This window comes from Canis aureus, chromosome 4, assembly GCF_053574225.1.
Source record: "Canis aureus isolate CA01 chromosome 4, VMU_Caureus_v.1.0, whole genome shotgun sequence".
Taxonomy (NCBI): domain Eukaryota; kingdom Metazoa; phylum Chordata; class Mammalia; order Carnivora; family Canidae; genus Canis; species Canis aureus.
In genome coordinates, this window is record NC_135614.1 from 12875489 (window position 1) to 12898275 (window position 22787).

The 22787-nt window shown below is 35.9% G+C and overlaps 1 long non-coding RNA gene across 1 annotated transcript in view; it reads right to left on the reverse strand.

Annotated features, from left to right (window-relative positions):
* Window positions 1-442: 442 nt before the first annotated feature.
* The window catches only part of LOC144312205 (uncharacterized), a 279387-nt gene continuing 257042 nt past the window's right edge, over window positions 443-22787 (reverse strand). Inside the window, exon 6 of the long non-coding RNA XR_013377653.1 lies at window positions 443-2798. This is a non-coding gene — a long non-coding RNA (uncharacterized LOC144312205). The remainder of the gene's footprint in view (window positions 2799-22787) is intronic.

Here is a 22787-nt window from a genome sequence, read left to right on the forward strand (position 1 = left end):
TTTGCTAGAGGAAAAGATGGAGATCTTTCTTTTTCCAGGATATTCCTGCATTCATCAAGACCCATCCCTTGGAAGGAACTGGTATTAGGCATTTATACTGTAATGTGGACAGAAGTCTCTGTGTTAGCATTTGTGAACCTCATCTCTCATTTTGTATCTGAAGATGGTACTCTGAGAAAGAATTTAGGAAAAGATAAGAGACACAAGTCAAGTCTGATGAAATCTCCTCCAAAACATCATGTCTTTTAAAGTAGCACATAGCAAAGGTACTAACGAGTAGGTTCTGTTCTGGTGCGGATAAGTGAAAGCAGCAAGTCTATAATATACTCTCATGTATTCTTATATAAAATATTTAAGAAAACATCTGCTTATTTTAAAATTTTTATTATTTTAAAACATTCTTTATTTCATTAAATTTCTATTTTATTTTCAGTATAGTTAATACAGTGTTATATTAGTTTCAGGTATACAATATAGTGATTCAACAATTCTATACATTACTCAGTGCTCATCAGGACAAGTGTACTTCTTAATCCCCATCACCTATTTAGCCCGTCCCCCATGTACCTTCCCTCTGGTAGCTATCAATTTGTTTTCTACAGTTAAAGAATCTGTTTTTTGTTTTTTTTCTCTCTCTTTTTCTTTGTTTTGTTTCTTAAATTCCACTTATGAACGAAATCATATGGTATTTGTATTTCTCTGACTGACTTATTTTGCTTAGCATTATACTCCCTAGCTCCATCCATGTCATCACAAATGGCAAGATTTCATTCTTTTTTATGGCTGAATAATATTCACATATATATGAATACTATATATTAATATATAATATATACATATGGATGGATAAAGAAGATGTGGTGCATATACCACATATACACCATACCTTCTTTATCCATTCATCTATTGATGGACACTGGGCTGCTTTCGTATCTTGACCATTGTAAATAATGCTCCTATAAAAAGGGGTGTATGTATCCCTTTGAATTAGTGCTTTTGTATTTGGGGGGATAATACCCAGAAGCGTGATTACTGGATCATAGGGTAATTCCATTTTTAACTTTTTGAGGAATTTCCATACTGTTTTCCAGAGTGGCTGCACTACTGAGTATTCCCACTAACAGTGCATGAGGGCTTCTTTTTTCTCCACATCCTCTCCAACACCTGTTGTTTCTTGTGTTTTTATATTAGCCATTCTAACAGGTATGAGGTGATATCTCATTGTAGTACCGATTTGTATTTCCTTAATGATAAGTGATGATGAGCTTTTTTCATGTATCTGTTGGCCATACGGATATCTTCTTGGGAGAAATGTCTGTTCATTTCTTCTGCTAATTTTTAATTGGATTATTTGGGGTTTTTTTAAATTATTTTTTGGTGCTGAGTTATGCAAGTTCTTTATATATTTTGGATACTAACCCTTTATCAGATATGTCATTGCAATATCTTCCCCCTTGTATAACGTGCTTTTTAGTTTTGTTGACTATTTCCTTTGCTGTGCAAAGGAAGTCAGAAATCCTACAACTGCTATCATCATCAGCTTTTTATTTTAATGTAGTTCCAATAGTTTATTTTTGCTTTTATTTTCCTTGCCTCAGGAGACATATCTAGAAAAATGGACAATGTCAGAGACATTACTGCCTGTACTCTCTTCTAGGATTTTCATGGCTTCAGGTCTCACATTTAGGTCTTTAATCCATTTTGAGTTTATTCTTGTGTATGGTGTAAAATAGTGGTCCAATTTTCTTCTCTTGCATGCAACTGATCAGTATTCTCAACACCGTTTATTGAAGAGATTATCTTTTCACCATTGGATATTCTTTCCTGCTTTGTCAAAGTTTCGTTGATTCTATAGTTCCGTGTTCATTTTGGGGTTTTCTATTCTACTTCATTGACCTATGTGTCTGTTTTTGTGCCAGTACCGTATTGTCTTGATTACTACAGGTTTGTAATATAATTTGAAGTTGGAAATTGGGATATCTCCAGGTTTGCTCTTCTTTTTAAAAATTGCTTTGGCTATTTGGGGTAGGATACCTGTTTATTAACTTATATTCCCTAATCACAGGCCAAGTGCCAGAACAAGAATTAAAGGAAATATAAGCCTTATAATAGAGTTTTTATTTTTATTTTATTTTTTAAAAGATTTTATTTATTTATTCATGAGACACACACACACACACACACACACACATACACACAGAGGCAGAGACACAGGCAGAGGGAGAAGCAGGCTCCATGCAGGGAGCCCGTAGTGGGACTTTATCCCGGGTCCCCAGGATCAGGCCCTGGGCCGAAGGAAGAGCTAAACCACTTAGCCATCCAGACACCCCTGCCCGATAATAGAGTTTTTAAAAAAGATTTCATTTATTTATTCATGAGAGACACAGAGAGAGGCAGAGACATAGGCAGAGGGAGAAGCAAGCCCCCCACAGAGAGCCTGATACAGGATCCATCCCAGGACCCCAGGATCATGACTTGAGCCAAAGGCAGATGCTCAACCACTGAGCCACCCAGACACCCCTATTTTAGAGTTTTTGTTGTTTTGTTTTATTTTTAGTACTTTTAAATGATAAGCTCCATCAAGCTAAATATTTTTTATACCTAGAAGAAGGCTATTATTATACGTCTCTGTGTATTTGTTTTGTCAATAATAATAATAATTACTGATTCTTCTCCTCATCTGCTGAAGACTTTTTGATAGTTATCCATTCCATCTTCCTGTCTCTCTCCTTCTTCCTCTTCCGCCCACGCCTCTCCGATCAGGCTTGTAATGAAAATTCTATTTAAAAGCTGAGTTTCTGAAATGCAGAAAGGAATTGCATCAAATATGGTCAGTTTAAATCTTAAGAGCAATAATTTCAAGAAAAATGATAAAAGCTAAAGCAAGGAGAATCAAGGAAAACTGGGAGTAGAGGGAGAATAGAGAGGGCAAAATTGGAAAAGAGAATTTTAAGAAGTAAATTGGGGTTATATCTTGGTGTTCTTTGAGAGGAACACTGAGATCAGGGTTTAAAGGGTACATATACCACCTGCCACCTTCCTTTAGTGAACTGTCCAATGTAATAAAGAAACTTGATCAGGAAAAATCATTTATGTTCCCTATGGCAGGATTTTGAGTTTGAACCAAGCTCTGTTTGCCTGAGGATACAGATAAGTGTGAGTCAGAGGGTAGCTTGGGAGGAAGGAGAATAGTGATTGCATTTCTGGAATAAAGATTTTGATTAGTTTCAATTGCTGGTGTTTCCCTTGGAATACAGCATAATAATAAGAGAGAACCATGAAAAATTTTCCTAAATATAATTTACAAATGCATGCATAAATTCTGTACTTCATATATTCTGAAGTTCATGTAACCATCTAATCTGTAATTATTAATTTTAACAGGCACCATTATTACATGCATATACCTACCTTTAAGAGAAAAATATTTCAAATTATTTCAATGAATCATCAATTATAAGATGCATTTGTTTGAGGAATGTTAAAATATCTAAAAATACATATCAATAAAAGAACATGCAAAATACTATAACAAAATACACCAAAATATTCATAAATACTTATCACTAGATTTTGGAGTCATAGGCTATTTTTGTTTTTTTATATTGTTATCTATTTTGAAAATGTTTTACCCTGATCATTAGCTTCTTTTCTAATCAGAACCAAAAACACAGTTCAGATGTAGTTTTGCCAGAAATTCACAAGAGATGAAGAAGCCCTTTGCTTCTGGGAACTTCTGGTCTCATTGGCAAAATCCTACAACTGCTACCACCATCAGATAATTCTGTTCCAAGGTCCAGCAAAAGAGTCTTTGAAATTATCACAGTTTGTCCTCTAGATTTCCCTGCCCATAAAAAACATAACTTTATTTAGCATAAATTATTTGTGCATATATAAATGTAGACATATCCAAATTGATTCATGTAATAGTAGGTCAATTTCTAGACAACTCACCATGTAATTTATTTTAAATGGACAGTAAAATGTTTAAGTTCACCAATGTTCCTCAAGCCTCTCTGCCTCTTATGCTTTCTTTAGCTCATCTAGATTCAAGGTTTGAAGACTACCATGCTGGTTTAACTCCAGCTCCCATTCACACTGAGAGTCTCTGAAACAATGAGGTCAAGTGGTTAAAAGGTAGATGTGCCACCTACCACCTTCCCTTAGTGAACTGTCCAATGTAATAGAGAAACTTGATCAGGAAAAATCTTTTACGTTCCCTACAACAAGATTTTGGGTTTGAACCAAGCTCTGTTTGCCTGAGGATACAGATGAGTGTGAGTCAGAGGGTAGCTTGAGAGGAAAGCAGATTTAGATTGCCTTTCTGGACAGCTTTCCCTCAAAGCATCATCTTCTAATGATTTTTTAAAGATTCTCATCAAAAAATTATAGAAAATGCTACATGATATATGCAATAAAATAAATTAATAGTCAGGCAGTGAGACATGAAATCAGAGTGGTGGCTGTTTTACATGTTTTGCTTCCAACCCAAAGTTCTCTCACTCTTGGCACTGTTAGAACCTCACTTTGCTTAGAGTCTGGGCATGTCTGGAGGGCTTGGAGGACTGATTTCTAGGGCTCCCAAAAGGAAATACTCATCCAACTGGAAGAGGGAGTTGGATTTACAAGTTAAAGCCAAGAAAAATAGGTTGGACTTAGAGGGCAGAGGTAATTTTGAGTACAGTGTAGTGTCTGACTCTCAGTATGTCCTCTGGATCATCTCTTACAGAGTCATGGATAGTTTCTGGAAAGAAAGTACTTCAGTAAAGAGGAAATTTAAAGAAATCAGTGTGTGCAATTGGGGATGAAAGGAATCTTCTTGACTTGAGGAGGCCTTTGGAACATGGAATAAACAGGTTTATATCTGGACTGGAGACAAAAAGCCTGGGAGTTGAGTATGGGGCAGCTGCCACATAAGAAGTTCTACCAGAAGAAGGAGTATTTACCTCAATGACATGATCAGGAACAGAAAGACAACAGAACTTAAATGGTAGTTTCAAGTTTAGGTTAATAAACATGTGATGCCTTCTGTAAGGAAGTTTGAAGAGGCAATCAGAGGTGGTTGGGGCAGCCTAGCATTGCATAAATACCTGTGGACGGAAATAGAGAAATACTGTTTTGTTACTGTTTTAGTGGTGCTATTGTGACTAATAGAATTTGGGTTGCACACTTAAACAGCATCCCTAAACTTGGTGCAAAGTGACCATGGTCTGTCTCTAGTGATCTTGTCCCTGAGGTGGTATTCTGTATCAGAGATGAGACCATTGCTCAGCACTGCCCCTCTTCTAATACAAACAGACTATAAGACTTTAAAACTCTAAACTTGGCAACCTTCATGTAATTCCATGAATTCTCCAACTTCAGGAGGAATCCTTACACAAACCAAACTTTATTCTAAGTTCCTATCAGGTGAAACTTGGGAAATTATTTTTTTCCTCCTGGTAGAATCCATACTTTCCAAGTATTTCCTGGGAATTGGCAAGGAATGTTTAAATACTCTAAAACCTGGCTCTGATTGTTTGTCACCTGAGAAGAGAACTATAATGCAGGGGAAAAAAACTTAGAACTCGATATAGATAATGTAACTCTTTCTAGAGTCATTATAAACACCCATCCACAGGATTCTTTACTTGACACTGGCTTGCCAGCAGGCTCCAGAGCTAAGCTCAAGTCCTCTCAGAAACAATGCCTTCGATCAGAAATTCCCAATATTCAGGCTCAATATCTCACAGCCTTAGGGAGGAGAATGCCATTTCCTCTTCTAGGCTGAAGCCTACCCCATTTTCTCTCAAGTGATTTGGCAGAGAAGACAGACTTTCTTTAGGGGAATGTCCCACTCTGTTTATCAGATGTTGTCTGGCCCTTAAGTCATGTAATAAAATAAGTAAAATATTTTGACAACAAAAGTTATTATAGTCAGAAGTAGGCCACTTTTAGGGGTTTCAGAAGGTAGAAGTGGGATTTGCTGGAAAATCCAGTCTGTTTTATGGTCCAGCCACCAGCATAAGATAAAAGACAGGACAGATGTGCTGTCTCATCTATCCTGCCATCAACCAGTCTCAGCTTCCAATTTCTTGTGGGCTGTCCTTAGACGTAACACACACTCTCTCCCTTACACACAAGCATTCCTCATAAGAACAGTACAATATATTTTTTTTTGTGGATATGGATGCCTACATTAAAAACAAAAAGTCTTCATCTGTGAAGGTACAATTACACATCTAGTTTATATTACTTACTAATTGCTAGTCGGAAGTAGTGTTCTCCAAAAGAAATGGGTACTTGTGTTAAATCTAGATAACTAAAAGCACCTGCTTAAATGGCCATTCCCAAAGACGAATTCTGATTTTTACTATAGAATAAATAATCTGCACTCAAAATAGCAGTTTTTAGCTTTGATAATTTAAATTTTCATTCTCCGACACTTTCCTTATAAAAATTAATAAACAACTAAATAAGACCTTGAGAGACTGCAATTTCAAACAATTTTAAGGCATATTTGAATGGTTCTGGTTATGGATACTCTACTAAGATAAATATTTATATAAAAGTGGTGTTCTTCTGGGCTGCTTCATTTCCAGAATATTCTGAGTTAGGATCTATGAGGAGGAAGAGAATAAGCTCTTGGATTTCATTCTGGAAAAACTTTCTTCTAAGCCAATAGAACTCTGTGAACCAATATTTCTATGGCCACCACTTTTACATTTAGAAAAGGACTTTCTTCTTGTCTTTTAAATGTTTCTTTGGAAAAAATATTTTAAAGCCTCCTGAGTCTTTTTAATATTCCAGTTCTTAGCCTAACCTTTTGAATCACTGTTTTCTGGCTTATCTTTGGGATCATGTTTTTCTGTTTGATTGTCCATAGTTCCAACCTAATAAAAGGTTGTGTAGTTAAAACAATGAAAATCCCTCCTCGGTGAATTTCTTCAATTTAATGAAGAATGGAACTACTGAAATTATGTCATGGGGACCCTTCAGCGGCTTGGAGATAAAATATCTGCATTCTGTTTTTTTTTCATTCTCTTAGAGTTCACTGCATTTTTTCCTCTAAGCTGCTTTTGTTTCTTTGTTTTTTCCTATCACTTAGACAATGATATATCTCCTAGACATTATCTCGTAGATAATATAGCTGCCTTATTTATTGTGTTAAATAAGCATACAATGTTTTCCTCACTTCTCTTTCTTATATTAGTTCTCTCTCCCTTCTCCTTTATCTAGTAAAGGAGATAAGGGAGCCAGCTATATGGATGGATATCTGGTGAGAAAACTTCCCAGAAGAGGAAACAGCAAGTTCAAATCCCAAAAGAGGAGTATAGTGCGGCTAGAATGGATTTAGCAAGAACAAGAGAGTAGAAAAGATGAACTCAGAGATCAACTAGACCTTTTTAAGCCATGGAGAGGCTTTGGGTTTCCCTCCAAGTGAGGTGGAAAACCACTGAAAGATGCTAATCAGGTTTACTCTTCAGTTTTCAGAGGCTCACCCAGACTAGCAGACATGCTGAGAATACACTATGGCTGACAAAGGGAAAGATACAGGGTGAGAGCCAATGGAAATAACCCAGGAAAGGGATAACGGTGACTTGGACCAGGTTAGTAGCAAGCAGTTAAAGAGATTAAAGAATTGTTTGGACTCCGGATATACTTTGAAAGAGCCCACGGGATTTGATCACCAATTAGTTGTGCAATGATGAAAGAGAGATATAAAGGATGAATCCAAGATTTTGGCATGAGAAACTGGTAGAAAGGAGTTGCCAGTAACTGAAATGGAGAGGGTTGGGAGTAGAACAAAGATAAGTTTGTTAAGAGAAAATTTCCATAGATGTGCTCACATTATGACTCCTAATTGATCTCCAGGTATAGATGTTAAGCAAGCAAGTGACTTTATGGGTCTGGAATCCAGAGGAGTGTTTCAGATTGCATAAACAAATATAAAAATCCTCATTATATAGATAGTATTAAAATGGGAGAATTAATAAAATTATCAAAAGAATAAGAGTATAGATTAAAAGAAGAGGAGGTCCAGAAACAGTAGTCTAATTTCTCCAAGTATTTTGTTTTGGATTATGTCCCATTATTGCAAATGTCTCACTGGCATAGCAATCTATCCTTTCTTTAAGGGAAAAAGCCCAGAGAATAAATATTCCATCAAGAGCTTTTCCTTTCTTCTGCAGAGCACACACATTCATTGGCAGTGATCCAAGAACAGGTGTGTGTTTGCCTGTGAGTCTGTATGTTTGTACATATTTTTCTTCTGATTTTGAAATATGTTGAATGCACCAGATTGATTGGAAGTGTAATCTATTGGAGGAGGAAATGGTATCAAGATTTGTTAGAAAAAATAAAATAAGTTAATTGATAAATATAGAGAAAACAGAATAGTTCCTGAGTCATTGTGCAGAAACTGATGACATAAGGATAATGGAAAAGGATTCTGCTGAACTTGCTGCCACAAGAGTGAGGCTCATGACAGAGAATCCTGTCACAGCCTGACCAGATGGAGGCAACACTTGGCTGAAGGAACAAATGCCACCCCCAACTTTCTTGGTTATGGGCAACTCGTAACACACAAATGACGTAAATGATAATTAGCTGTGGAGCAACAGGTGCCTTATTTAGCTAGCACTAACTTGGGGTAAGGTCACACAGCAGGAAAAAGTAAAAGGTTGAGGACAAGACAAGGAACTCACTGTCAAATAACAAGGACAACACTGGGGCTGCCCATTCAGGAAACTCCTTGTGGCAGACCTTTTTATAATCCTTCCACTACTTTTGGTTAGCCTCAGTGTAGATAATCTGCAGTAGTATTACTACATTGGTCCTGTCTTGTGCCATTGCTGTCTAGAAGGGCACATTGACAGAACAGAACGGATAGGTAAACAAAATAGTTTTTATATATCTTCTCACAGAAGAGAAGAGGACATTCCGAAATGCACCAAAATATTTTAGCATAAATTCATGGTAAATCTCTGGGTATATACATCCAGATTGGCTGTGCATTTTTCCAAGCTAAAGTGAAATGGAAAACACATCAATTGATAGAATCTATGCACTTCACAATAAATCCAAATCTCAAAAGTAAGAAATTAAGAAATGATGCTGTTACTCCCATTAAAGGGATTTGGTAGGTTGATCTGAAACAACTCAGAATTTCTTTGAAAGTCTGGGCTTAAGATTAATTCTTGTCTTTGCCTGGCAGGCCTCCCTGGGTTAATGAAGCCCCAGGAAGAAGTCTGCACCTTTGCTGTAAGGGTCATGGCACAGTTTTCCAATTTGGAGCTATCAGAAGCCACAAAAATAGTATTACAGTTAAGGTTCCTTCTTGAATCATTCAGAGCCAATTTGATTTTTATTGTGTTTCCTGGCACAAAAATACTTTGGAAGGTATAATTTGGACATTCAGTATTGGATTTACAGGAATCTTTGCTAAAATGCTTTGAAGGTTGGATGGGAATATAAAGGAAGAAAGGAAACAAGGCACAATATTTCTGTTTCTAGTGTTGATCTTTTGCCACCTGGATAGAACATTTCTAGAGAGAAATGATGCACAGTGCAGATTTGGGACAGTAAAATTGAGAGGTTGATTGTTTTGCTCTTTTAAGTTCCACCAGGAGAGGAAGAAGTTGAGCTACTTCTTAGGGAATATCGGGAGAGTGCCAGCTCTGAAACATGCATTCACAAGTGACAGTCACATTGGTCCCATCATTTGAGCAAGAGCAGAAGCTCCAGCCTTAATCACAAGCAGATGGTATTCCAAGTTTTGTTCTTGGCAAAATAGTAAACTCAACACTTCAAAGCTTTAAAAGCTTTTCAAATTATTTAAGATAATCAAGTCCCCACCCAAGCATCAATTCTTCCTGTTAATGTTTATACATTATTAATGTTATAGGAAGAAGTACCTCATGGCTAAATAAAGCTCACAGATAAATTACCACAGTACATTAAGGATACTCTGTTTAAGGGAATTCTTTAAGTAATGGACGTCTCTTTGCCACAACAATCTATCTTCTTCCCCTGTACAATCTGAACAAGAATACCAACACTTGCTTTCTTGGAAGTAGAATTAATAATAGCTTGAAAAAGAAATCCTTAGCTGTGGAAGCTAACTGCTTTGGGAAGATTCATTCCTACTCAAAGCAAAAAAAAAGCATTGGCAAATCAAAGGCAGAGTCTTGTTTTCTTTAAATGAGATGGAATGAAGCAGAGAGTATTTATTTAAAGCTTGGCTTGGTTGCATATATACTTTGAAAAAAAATGTTGAAAGATGTCATTTCTCTGGTAAGTTTAAAAATATAGATGTAAAAAAATAAAAAATAAAAAAATATAGATGTATACATTTGCGTAACCCCACACATTCTTTTTATATAGTAAGTGATTGATTGTTCATTATTATTCTCATTATAAAGGGTCTATGCCATCCATTTTACAATATGGTTTACCTCAGTCTTTGCTTCTTGGAGGTGTCTTAGTGAGACATTGGTTTCACGCTAATGCCTTCTTCCACTTTCTTGCTGCCTGAGAGAACTTAGCATAGTTAGCTTTCTGACTAAAGTCAAGGACATAACCTTGTACAAACTTTTCCTACTTAGAAATTACTGTACTTAACTACTGAGGAATTATTGTGAATACTTTGTTATTTAGATCTTGTTATGATATATAAACATACATCATTATATCATGAATTTGATTTTTTTAGATATTTAGACTGTGACTAATATATGCTTCCTTTGTGACTTTACTTATTTTATTTTATTATTATTTTTTATTCTGCGAGAGCATTCATAAGTCTCACCAGATTGTCAAAGGGGCCAAGGGACAAGAAAAAGTTAGAAACTCTGATAATTTGTTTGTTTTTTTGTAGTTTTTCCTTGTCTGAAAATGTTTTTTCCTATTGCCTTTATTTCTGAAGGATTTTTTTCTGGATGTAATATTCTGGGTTGCCTATTATTTTCATTTAGCATATTGAATATATCTACCCACTGTCTTTTGGCTTTATTATTGCTATTGAAAAGTCATTGCTAATTGTCACTATTTTGAAGATATTCTCCTTATTTCTGGCTGATGTTATGATACCATTTTTAATTTTCAGTGTAATGGCTTTAGGTGTTTTATGTTTTGCTTTGTTTTTAAAATTTGTTTGGCTTTTTGAAGCTATGGCTTGATGTCTTTCAATAGTTCTGGAAAAATTCCCTGAAAATTATATTTAAATTTTGCCTGTGCTCCATTATATTTGTTTCTTTCACTATAAACCTTCTATAGAGAATTTTATGCTCTATGTATTTCACTCTTTCTTCTGTATTTTGAATCTTTTTGTCTACTTCAAATTACTTGGTTATTTTTTTCTGGTCAGTCTTCCAGTTGTCTAACTCTCTCTTCAGATGTGACTAATCTGCTATTGCACTGAATTCTTCATTTGAGTTATTGTATTTTATAGTTCTAGTAGTTCTGTTTGGTTTATTTTCAAATCCATTATATCCCTATTCTGGACTCCTTGGATTATAGCTCTTTATGTACTTCTTTTTTTTTTTTAAATCAGTTTTTTTTTAATTTTTATTTATTTATTTATGATAGTCACAGAGAGAGAGAGAGAGAGAGGCAGAGACACAGGCAGAGGGAGAAGCAGGCTCCATGCACCGGGAGCCCAATGTGGGACTTGATCCCGGGTCTCCAGGATCACGCCCTTGGCCAAAGACAGGCGCTAAACCGCTGCGCCACCTAGGGATCCCCTGTACTTCTACTTTCTTTTTTCCAATCCTGTTTCTTTCCCCTAGGTTATTGATCAGAGTCACATGTGTATTAAAAGGCACAATTGAACTGTACTTTGTTAGAAAAAATAGATAACTAAAAAATATATATTTCAAAGCATTTGGGCATTATAGTAAGTAGAACCTGGATTAGAGTAGCTTCTCTCTGAGCCTCAATTGCCTCACCTGTAAGATGATAAAATTGGGAAAAATAAGTGGCTCCCAGAAATTCTGGATTTTACAGGCCAGTAAACTCTCCAAAACTAATTCAGTATGCATTAAAGGATAGTCAAATTTTTATGTTTCTAAATAAGAATATTAGCAAAAAAACTATCACCATTATTTCAGAAAAGAAAGGTCATTTAACAGAAACAAATTTTAAAACAATGGCTATTCCTTCCAAAAGAAAATTAACTTGCATCTGCTAAGTTGTCCTTATTTCTCTCTCAATCTCTCTCTCTCTCTCTCTCTCTCTCTTTAGAGTAATCCTGAAAATTACAAGTCCTCAGACCCAAGTTTTGGAACTAGAGGAATTAAGGATATGAAGTTTCTTCCAGAATTTATATTCTCTGGTTTCTAGAATAAAATGCTAATTAGAATTGTTAATGAACATAACAAGAGTTCTGGAAAGGAGATAAGATGACCTAATTTTGTTGAGGAATGATTCAAAGCAAAGTCAGGCCTTTCACTGGACCCGGCCTAGTTCAGTGTAAGAGTAACCTGGGAGTTTAAAAAAAAAATCCTGCAATGCTCAGGCCAATGCCATTCTGATTTGGTCTGGGGTGGAGCACTGTTATGGATGTATTTTTATATTTCAAATAAACAGTGGGGGTTAAGAACCACTTTAGAAAACTCATGAGCTTTGAAATCAGAAGGTTTAAAATTTAGGCATAATTTCATTACTTACTATGTGACCTTAGCAAGTTATTTAAACTGTCTGGCCCTTAGTTTCTTCATCTGCAAAGTAGAGATTATAAAAGATCCGCCCCCCTCTCCACAGGGGCCTTGTGTGTGTAGAATAGAAAAACATAAGTCTGACTGTAATGGGAAATAGAAAAAATTAAGATTGATTAGGCTTTGAGCATTTGGCAGGGAAGTTCCAACTTAAAACAAAAATTTTATGTTACTTACCATGATGCTGAAAATAATCATGTTCAATAGCTATGACTGGGTAGGTATTTTTTATTGGATACCTACTATATTAGTGCCAGGTGCTTTACCTATATTCTTTAGAATCCTCAAAATAGCCCTACAAAATGGATCTTATTATCATCATTTAAAAATTGAGTACATGCCTCAGGAAGCAAAATTAACCTATTATCCTACCCAGGATATAAAGAGCAGAACCAGGATTTGAACTCAGGTCTGTTTGGCTCTGACTCTTGCATTCTTGGCATATATCAGGACATCGGAGTGGGAACCCAGTTTTAGTTTGGTCAACAGTCACTTTAACATCTTATTTTGTAAGTGAAGTTGTCAACAATTAGAAGAGGAAATGTATTTAAAGCCAAATAATGCAAGCTAGGTAGAAACAAGACTTGCAGGTAGACCAGCCCTGATGTTGTTGAGGCCAAAGTTCATAGGACAGATGTAATCTAGGAGAGTTTTCCTTCCCTCCCCCATCAGGTAATCCTTTTGTTTTGTACATCTCATTCTTATGAGTATCACTAGCAAATAAAACTAAATAAAAGGTTGTTTGGCAGCAATTCAAAATGTTCTCCATCCAGGTGTTCTTGCATTTTCCCAGGGATTTACCAAGCTTGGACCCAAACGAATGAATGATTTGTCATGGGGTCTTTAGAAACTATGGTTAGCAGCTGGAGAAGATATTTTAGGACAAAACACTTCTTGAGAGCCCCTGGGATTGTACCCCTCAAATGCATCCTATTTCTATTAATAGCGGTTTGTTAAAGGAAAAAGAAAAGAAAAATGAGAAACATTTCAGTATTGAACAGTCATATTTTAACCAAAACAAGGGTGTCAGCATCACAATTTAAGAGTCAATGGCCACAGGAGTCTGAAACCAGTGCCACAATCTAAACACAACTCTGATTTCTAAAATAGAATACTAATTATGACTCAAACAGTATTTGATGCTCTAGAGTTAACTCTCTGCTACTTTCCATGGACTGCTTTCTCCTAGTCTACTACCAACTTCTTCTTGACTCTTTTTCACTATTTCCCTCTACCTGCTACCTCCTTTCTCTGAGATATCCTACTTGCTTGTTCTTTGCTTACTCTCAACTGTAAATCCCATAGAAATGGTCCCAGAGATGATTAGACTGATGTGAACTATTACCATTTGTTATGAAATGCCCCTGCTGGACAGAGGTTTCAAGGCAGACCACCTCAAAAGCCACAGACCACAGATAACTGCTAAGCCCTGATCAAACTAGGTACAACCAGGTTAACTAGAAGCCATGGTACAAAGTGGGTGATTTTTGAGTGAAAAACCACAAAAAAAGATGATTTTAAGAATGACAGACATTTAGTGTGAACTGTTAAATGCACACCCCATGTGGATATAAGCCTGGTCTCCACCTACTTCATATCGGATTCTGGTTCAGATGTACTCTGAGCAGAGCTGGGATTAGGGTGAGGCAAGAGAACCCTGGATGCAGAATTTCAGGAGGCACTCATTCTCAGGGTTATGCAAGGGCAGAATCAGAACCTAAGAGTGGATGCCTCCTTAAGTTTTGTACCCAAAGCACTTCATTTACCTCTTGCCAGTTCTGCCTCTGCTGCTGAGAGGCATTTAGTTGCCTTTGTTTTGACTTCCTTTTACCTACCGCTACTTGAATTTTAGTGGTGGTTTTACCACTAGTACTATTATTTCTAATACAAAAATCTGTAAGAGTTTAATAAACCTTGTCCATTGGGTTGCATTTTTCATGGAGAAGTCTCCCTGAAGGAATTCTTAAAAAAAAAAAAATTCAACTACAGGTTAAGTTTACCTTGATAAGGGTTAAGGGTTAATTAACGATAATAGACAGTTTGGGAATTTCACCATCAATTTTGTTTCCTCCTGTGTTGAGAGGAATATAACAAACAACCCACACAATTATTTTCTGAGCTGAGCTCTAGTGAACTGCAGAAATTTGTACTCTGTTTCAGAGGTGAAGAATGAAATATGATGTGGGCAGAGGTCAACTATTCCTCACAGAACAGGAAAACAAAGAAAATTTTTTTCCAACAGATTGCTTAAAATATTTGAATCATGTGGTCTGCAACTAGAATTATTTGCATGCATGCCATAAGCTGTTGGAAGTAACTTGTATTCCTACAGAGATGAACCATTACATGATAGCTTAAGGGGTACATCTCAAACATATTGGACTTGAAAGTAAACCAAATGGCAATTATAGGGCAAGCACTAGAGGTAAATGTCAATTTTATTCCTTAGTAAATTAAATGTGCATCACAAAAGCCTTCTTTCGTAAAGTATAAAAAGACCTGTAGGTAATGTACCAATCAGATCACCCTTTAGCTATTATTCTCTAGCTGGCAGGAGTGCTAGATGCTGAAGGCTCAGGACTATGTCCCAATTTGGGGATTTGCCCTCAGGCTGCTGATACTACTTTGCCCAAGTTCGCAGCTCCTCCAAGGGAGCAGCTTGTATTTATAACAGGATGATGCAGAGATACGGAAGCCTGAACCTCTTGCCTCTAATACAGGCATCTCTAAAGGACCATCTTGTCTGTAGAGCATCCTGTGGTCTCACTGAGGACATTGCAATTGTATCACAGTTTGACTCTCCCTCTGCCCAGTTCTTCTTACCTTACATCCTCATAGGTGTTTTTCCTGAAAGCATTCCTCAAAGAATCTTTCACAAGACAATCTCAGAATTTCACTGTTTACTGGGAACCCTGGTCTAGGACAATTGGGACCAGGAGTTATCCTAACAAGCAGACTCTAAAATGAGATTTTGGAGCTGGATAACCTCCCGGATGGAGAGCAATGATAACTATTATTTTACATGCTTCCTCTGAATAAGTAGGAACCACGTCTACTATTTTTGAATTTGAATGAACTTGTGACTGCTTTGACTGGTAGATTTTGGTGAAAGTAATCCTATGTAATTTATGAGAATATGTAAAGAAGACTATGCAGTTTTTTCTAGTCTTGTTTACTTTTTTTAAAAACAATAGATTTTTAAAGAAACTATTTATTTATTTGAGAGAGAGGGAGAGAGAGCACAAGCAGGAGAGGGGCAGAAGGAGAGGGAGAAGCAGACTCCCTGCTGAACAGGGAGCTTGATGCAGGGCTTTATCCCAGAACTCTGGGATCACAACCTGAGCCAAAGGCAGACGCTTAACTGACTGAGCCACCCATGCACCCTTAAACAATAGATTTTTATTGTATTTTATTTTTTTTTTACCATTTAAATTATTTAAAGTTTACAGTTCAGTGACAGCTTTGTTTATTCTTCAAACTCTCTGACACCATGTAAAAAAGCCAACCCCAGTTAACATCTCAACCCCAGTACCATTTGCATTTGGAACCAGATAATTCTTCCTTGTGGGGGACTGTCCTGTACATTGTAGGATGTTTAGCAGTATTTCTGGCTTCTACCTAATAGATACCGGTAGTGCTCCCTTCCCCCTGGTTGTAACAAATAAACATGTCTCTGTCATTTCTGCATTCCTGGGGACAAAAATCACCCCTAGTTAGGAATAACTCCTTCAAATAAACAGTTTTCAGCCCTTTGAGTAACTCCAAGGAATTTGAAGCTTCCCAGCTTATATATCAAACTTCATGAAGCAGAGAAAAATAATTCCTCCCTATGGTGCCATGTCCAAATTCCTGTCCTGTAGAATCTGTAAATACAGTAAAACTGTTGTTGTTTTACAGCAGTAATTTTGGGGGTGTTTTTAAATGCCGTATTAGATAACCAGAACGAGGGAGTAATAGTAATTATAATGACCATGGAATTGGATGACTATAGCTGGAGGCAATCAATACATTGGAGAAGATAATGAACACTGAGAATGTTTAATCACCAATTAATGAAACCCAATTAATAAGTGAATGTGAAACCCAGAGTTTCTCCTTTGCAGTATATAAAGATACTCTAATCTCCAGAAAGCTGAGAATCAGGTTAAAAGTAGCAGAACTGTAGAAGAGGCTGAGTTCTCAAGTTTGGCAAGTTTTCAATGCCAAGGACAGGGATATGTTTAGAGGAATGGAATCCTGAGACATGGCAAGAGGAAATCTGCGTTGATTATTCCAAAAGTCCTGAATCCCCAGATTCTCCTTAACTCTCTGGGCCTGAAAAAAAAAAAAAAAAAGTGTTCCAATCCTCTCTTGTTAAGTTTCCGTTCTATCCATTTGCTTGAATCCTTTGCCTTGCTTCATTTTCCTTCTTGGCCACCAGGTCAATAACCAGGGCCCAGCTCTGGAAGTGCTGGGACTGATGAGAGGAAAGTGGCTATAGTGTGAGGAGCTGCAAGTCCTTCCAACATGTGCCGGCAGGCACTGGGAGAACATCCATGGGACTGGATCCTAAGTCTACTAGATCAATCAGGAAAGGACATAGAGGCAGATAAGGGGGAGTTTATATGGAGGCACTTTTGAATAACATAGACTTAATACCCTGGAAAGTACCTTAGGAGATAATGCTAATGTTTTCTTTGAGGGTCACTCTTAGCATCTTGGAAGAAGACAACCCTAGTTAAAAATGCCATACCTACCATAGTAATGGATAAGGTGTGAAAAAACTAAGTAAACTGGACATGCTAGATTGGATACGCCATGTAATTCAAAAGAATGCATCATGCATCAGCCTACTATGTTCTATGGGAGAGCCCATAAGACTATTTATCAATGACATCAGAAATATGCCAATGAAAAAGGGACAGTGGTAACAAAAAGCTTAGTTATGACGCTCTTCTGCAGGTCATGGCTGAATGTATGAGATGCTGTGTACAGTAGGTCTCCTGAGAGCAATGGAGTTGATGGGGGTGGTTTCTGGAGACTGATTAGCATACCTCTAGCCTGCTCCATTCAATGTCAATGATGAAGAATTACTGCCAATTTTAAATTAGAATAAAACATGTCAAATTGTTTCATAAACTACACAATGATATTCTGATAAAAGTCCAGGCTTGTTATCTATTAAGTTATGAGATTGAGTCATGTTAACTCTGTATCTCAGTCAAACAACACAGTGCCTGGAACCTAGAAGGGGCTCAATAAGGGTTTGTTCATTAGATGATTGTGAAAATTGACCATTAATATGCCAAGAAATCTCAGATATGTTGATGACATGAAAAAGGTAAAATATTTATAGTTTATTATTAAAGTTACCTGGCAACAATCAATCCACATGCTCATTGTGCAGTCCACTCAATTCAGTCAAAAATAAACATGTAATTTTTAATCTCTACTTTTGAAGACAAACTCTGTTGTTGGAGACTATAGTTGGTGAGACTAGACTCACAGCAGAAATAGCAAGAGAACAAGATGAGAGCATATTAAGTGTTTTGTAGTTCAGAGACTGTGGGAAACAATGCAGGTTGAAATGGCCATGAAGGCTTCCAGGAGGAAGTGGGATTTAGGTTGGATTTAAAAGAGGATACTGGGCAGAATGGATGGAGTTGGGGTGGTGGTGGGAAAGAGGTAGAGTGTGAGAGATCAACTAGATTGAAGGCCTACATGCAATTTTGGGACTGTAAGCTTATGGCCAAAGAGGAAATAGATTCCACCAGAAACTCTGGTAGACTATATGTTGAAGAGCAGTGGAGGATGTGCTAAGGTAAAAATGAGGAGTCACTGAAAATTTTTTAACATTAGAACACATCATGTGCTGTTTCTAACTCAGTAATTTACCCTTATCACTACATAATTTTTTTCAGGCACCTCTAGTCACCAAGATAAATCATTGTGGCTCTTATGATGATGCTTAGTCTATATCATTTGAGGATAAAATTAATGTATTTTCTCTGTTTATTCAGTATATTGCAGCTCATGTATAAAAATGTGAAGGAAATGGCACTTAGTATCCATCTTTGACCTGCTTCACCAGATCCTTCTCATTGGCTGGGTACATTCCTATTAATAATGATCATCACTTTGCAACTGCAGTAAGCTCTTTTTGAGCTCACTATTCTTTCTGTGTATTTTCACTAAACTTTTCTGGGGTAAAGCAGTAAAGGGCTTATTGAAATTTAGAATGGCCAATGTCTAAAACAATATTTAGAAATTATTTAATCAGCCAAATTGATTCCTTATCATATGTTAAAATCATATGCCCTATTAAATCAATTCCCTAGCTTGCATGTTCTGTAGAATATATACTTTGTGAATAAAAATATTCTTTTAAAAATATTCTGAAACTTAATAGCAGCTTTTGCTTAAAGGACAAAAGGAAAGAAGGAAAGTAGGGAAGGCAGGGAAGGAGGGAAGAGGAGAGGGAGGTAAAGAAAGAGGGAAAGAGAGTCATGTCTGACATGGGTCTCTCAAGTCCCTGATATTTTTTCTCATGTGTCTCTATGTGTTTGTCATTATGTATTAAGGTTATAATTAGAAGGGTTATCCTCCAATGGCTAGTTTTGCTCAGGCAATATTCATGGAGTTTAGTTAAGAGATATCTGGTGGAAGATTCTGTTTTTGTAGGGTAGAATAGATTTCTTTTTTCACATTATTCCAGGGCTGAAAGGTAAGTGACAGACACCAAAGTGTACATTTCTATGCTCAAGCATATCTTAAGAAAAAATTAAAATGTAGCCCTTTATTGTTTACTGATTAAAAAGAGAAAAGTTGGGACATGATTTGAAGAAATATGATTAGTAGGCATAAATTGGCATATTCTCTAATCTCAACCATTTAAAACTACTGATCACCTGAAACAGGTAGTCTCTGTGGTCTAAAGCTATAACTGCTTTTTAAAATAGTTATTACTCTCTGGAATAGATTTTTTTTCAAAGGATAGGTGACAGTGTTCTTTCTAGCTCCTTGGTCACTTGCGTTTTGTTTACTTAAAATCTCCTATGTCACATTTATGTGAGATCCTAGTGGTCTTCTGAAGGGAAATGCATTTTAATGAATGGCCTATTTCTGTAATTTCTGACTAAAATTTGCTATTTTGTAGTTTGCTACCTCAAAAAAAAAAAAAAAGGCAGTCCACAGAGGCAGAGAATAAGGAAATACGACAGTGGTAAAGACCTGTAGACATCAATAGTTCATGTTTTTTATTTATAATGATAAATGAGAGACTAAGATCTGAGATTCATTCCCAGAGATGGAAGAACTCTGAGTTCTTAACTCCTGGGTTAATGGATTATGCCTGCCTTTATCTTCTCCTTTAATTCCCGAATGTTTCTCTTTTCAATACACACAGTTGCTTCACACACATAGACATCACTGGGTGTGATTCTGTTAAAACATTCATCTTGGCACATTCTAATGTGGTCTTAGCAAATATCAGTGGGTCAGATAAATTTCCATTGGAACATTTTGAATAAGGCCTCCTTGGCTACCATAATTTGAATATATAATGTTTATAAACAATATACAATAAAATATGTGTGTTTTTTTTGTCGCCCCTCCTTTTTACAATAGTCTAGTTACAAAAACTCTTTTTTAAAAATTTAAATTCAATTAGCTAACATATAGTACATTATTAGTTTCAGATGTAGTGTTCAATAACTCATCAGTTGACAAAAAAACTCATAATAGGCTTTTTAATTCTTATGCTCTCAGTTAAAAAAATCTTTTTATGGCCCTCTATTAACTAATCTTCAGAAGTTAAATATTTTTTACTTTACCAAAACTAAAGTGTTCTTTTATCTAAACACTTGTCTACCCCCTCACACTCTTCTTAACCAAGCATAGTGTTTGGATCATTGATTTTGGGCTGTCAATCTCCTTTTGTAAAATTTTCTCCTACCTCAACTTTGGCCATTATTTAGGATTGTTTAAATATATAGATCTTTAGAATTTTGGTGTTACTGACAGAATACAGATAGCTTTTCATTAACTCCACTGTTCTGGAATAGCTCTTCTATGATTGCCTTTCTTGTATACCAGAGAACTTCTTTTCATTTTGACTTTTAGTCCTATTAACCCTAAGTCACACTTGGTCCAGGTCAATGACATCAACGATTCAATGAATTCTGAATTATACCTAGCAGCCAGATTGAAGGACCATTAACTGCCTTGAGGGTGTGGGTAGTATAGGGAACACAAAATAAAAAGCCACAATTCTATATCAAGTACAGGCCCAAAGAGACTCCTTGATTGAAATTCTGTCAGGTTTTGCTGCTCATACTGAAGATCATTTCAGTAGAGGAATAAAAAAGCTAAAGTACCCATAAAACCATATTTTTGAATACTTCTCTATTATCTAATATCTTAACACCATGATGTTTTTCTGTAGATTTTGGGGTTTCTCTGAATTACATTTTTACTAACCAATTTCACAGGCCTTTCTATGATTAATATATTTTTTGTAAAATGTCCATAGTTTACTGAAAACTAAAATAAATCACTTGTAATTCTATTATTCACTGATAACAACTGGTAATATTTTGATGTATTCATCAAAAAGTCTTCAGACATTTTCTGTGCACATGCACACATTCATGCATATTATAAAAGTGAATCATACTGTAATAATGCAATTTTCACTTGATTGTGTTTCTATATCAACACTGTCAACTTCATGAATGATCTCATTGAATTCTGTTTTATGAACATGGCCCAATATCATTAACTTACACTCATATTTAAGTAGCTTCTAATTTGAAGCTATTATAAATAAACACTGCAGTAACCGTTCTGTTTTATTCATCTTTGCCCATTTGTCTGATGATTCCTTAGGATTAATTTCTGCATGTTGAATTTCTGGATCAAAGGGAATATATATTTTAAGATTTGGGATGTATACTGCCAAATTGCCTTCCAGAAAAATCTGTGCCAATTTAGGCACAATCTGGCAACAATAGGACTCTTTTCCTCACAGTGCTTCCCAAGTCTACAATGAGATATTAGTGTTCCTTCTACATTTACTGATCTGAAAGGTGAAAAGGGAGTTGTGCTATTTCAGGTTCCTCAAATATTGGTAAGGTTGGGCATCTTTTCATATATGTTTTGGTTAAATCTAACTAGAAAGCCAAGAGGAACTTAAGCTCAAATTATGGCTAAATTTGATTTTACTGAACTAAAATAAGTATGATGGAATGCAGTTTGAGACTATTGAATTAACTGAAATTAGGTGAAATTTTCATTGTGCTTCTTAGTAATAGGTGATTTTTTCAAGTACTTGTTTTATGCCTGGAATTTTTCCACTTTGTTGAATTTAGTCTTCATAACAATGCTATGCAGCAGGTACACTATTTTATTCATTTCATCAACAAAGAGACTGAGGTACAAAGATAAGCAACTTATCCAAATTAAGTAAGTGGCAGAGCCAAAATTTGAATTCTGGTCCTGTCTCTAAAGTTCATGCTTTTAAACTATGTCATTTCAGTGTTTACATGCATGTATACCCAAGATACTTTGTTGAAACTTTTCTAATAGTATCTTCCTCTATACTATAAAGTTATTAATAAATGTTTTATCATTAAAACAAAGTTAATAAAATATATTTCTTCTTAGAAAATTTTTTCAGAAAGTGTTTTAAATAAACTTACTTTAATTTAAAATCTGATGTATATATTTATATATAAAAACTAAAATTACATATATAACTAAAATCTGTGGTCTATATTTGGGGCTGAATATCAAAAGCTTCGGAAATACCAATTTAAACTTTCATAAATTAAAATACTTTAGGCTAAGTGTTGAAGATTTCACTGGAAACAAAGCTCTTTATTTTTTTTAGCTAACTTCTATTCTGCCCACTAATGAACTAGTTTTCTCTTTCTATAAATACCTGAATTTTCAAGCTGAATTGCTATTTTTTGAGATTTGGACGGTATACCCAGAGCTACAAGATTGGATGTGAATATATAAGACAAATTTATGCTTAAAAATATTTAAATGCACAAGCAAATGTGTGTGTGGTTGGTGATACATAACTAATGAAAATGTTGCTACCATGAATGA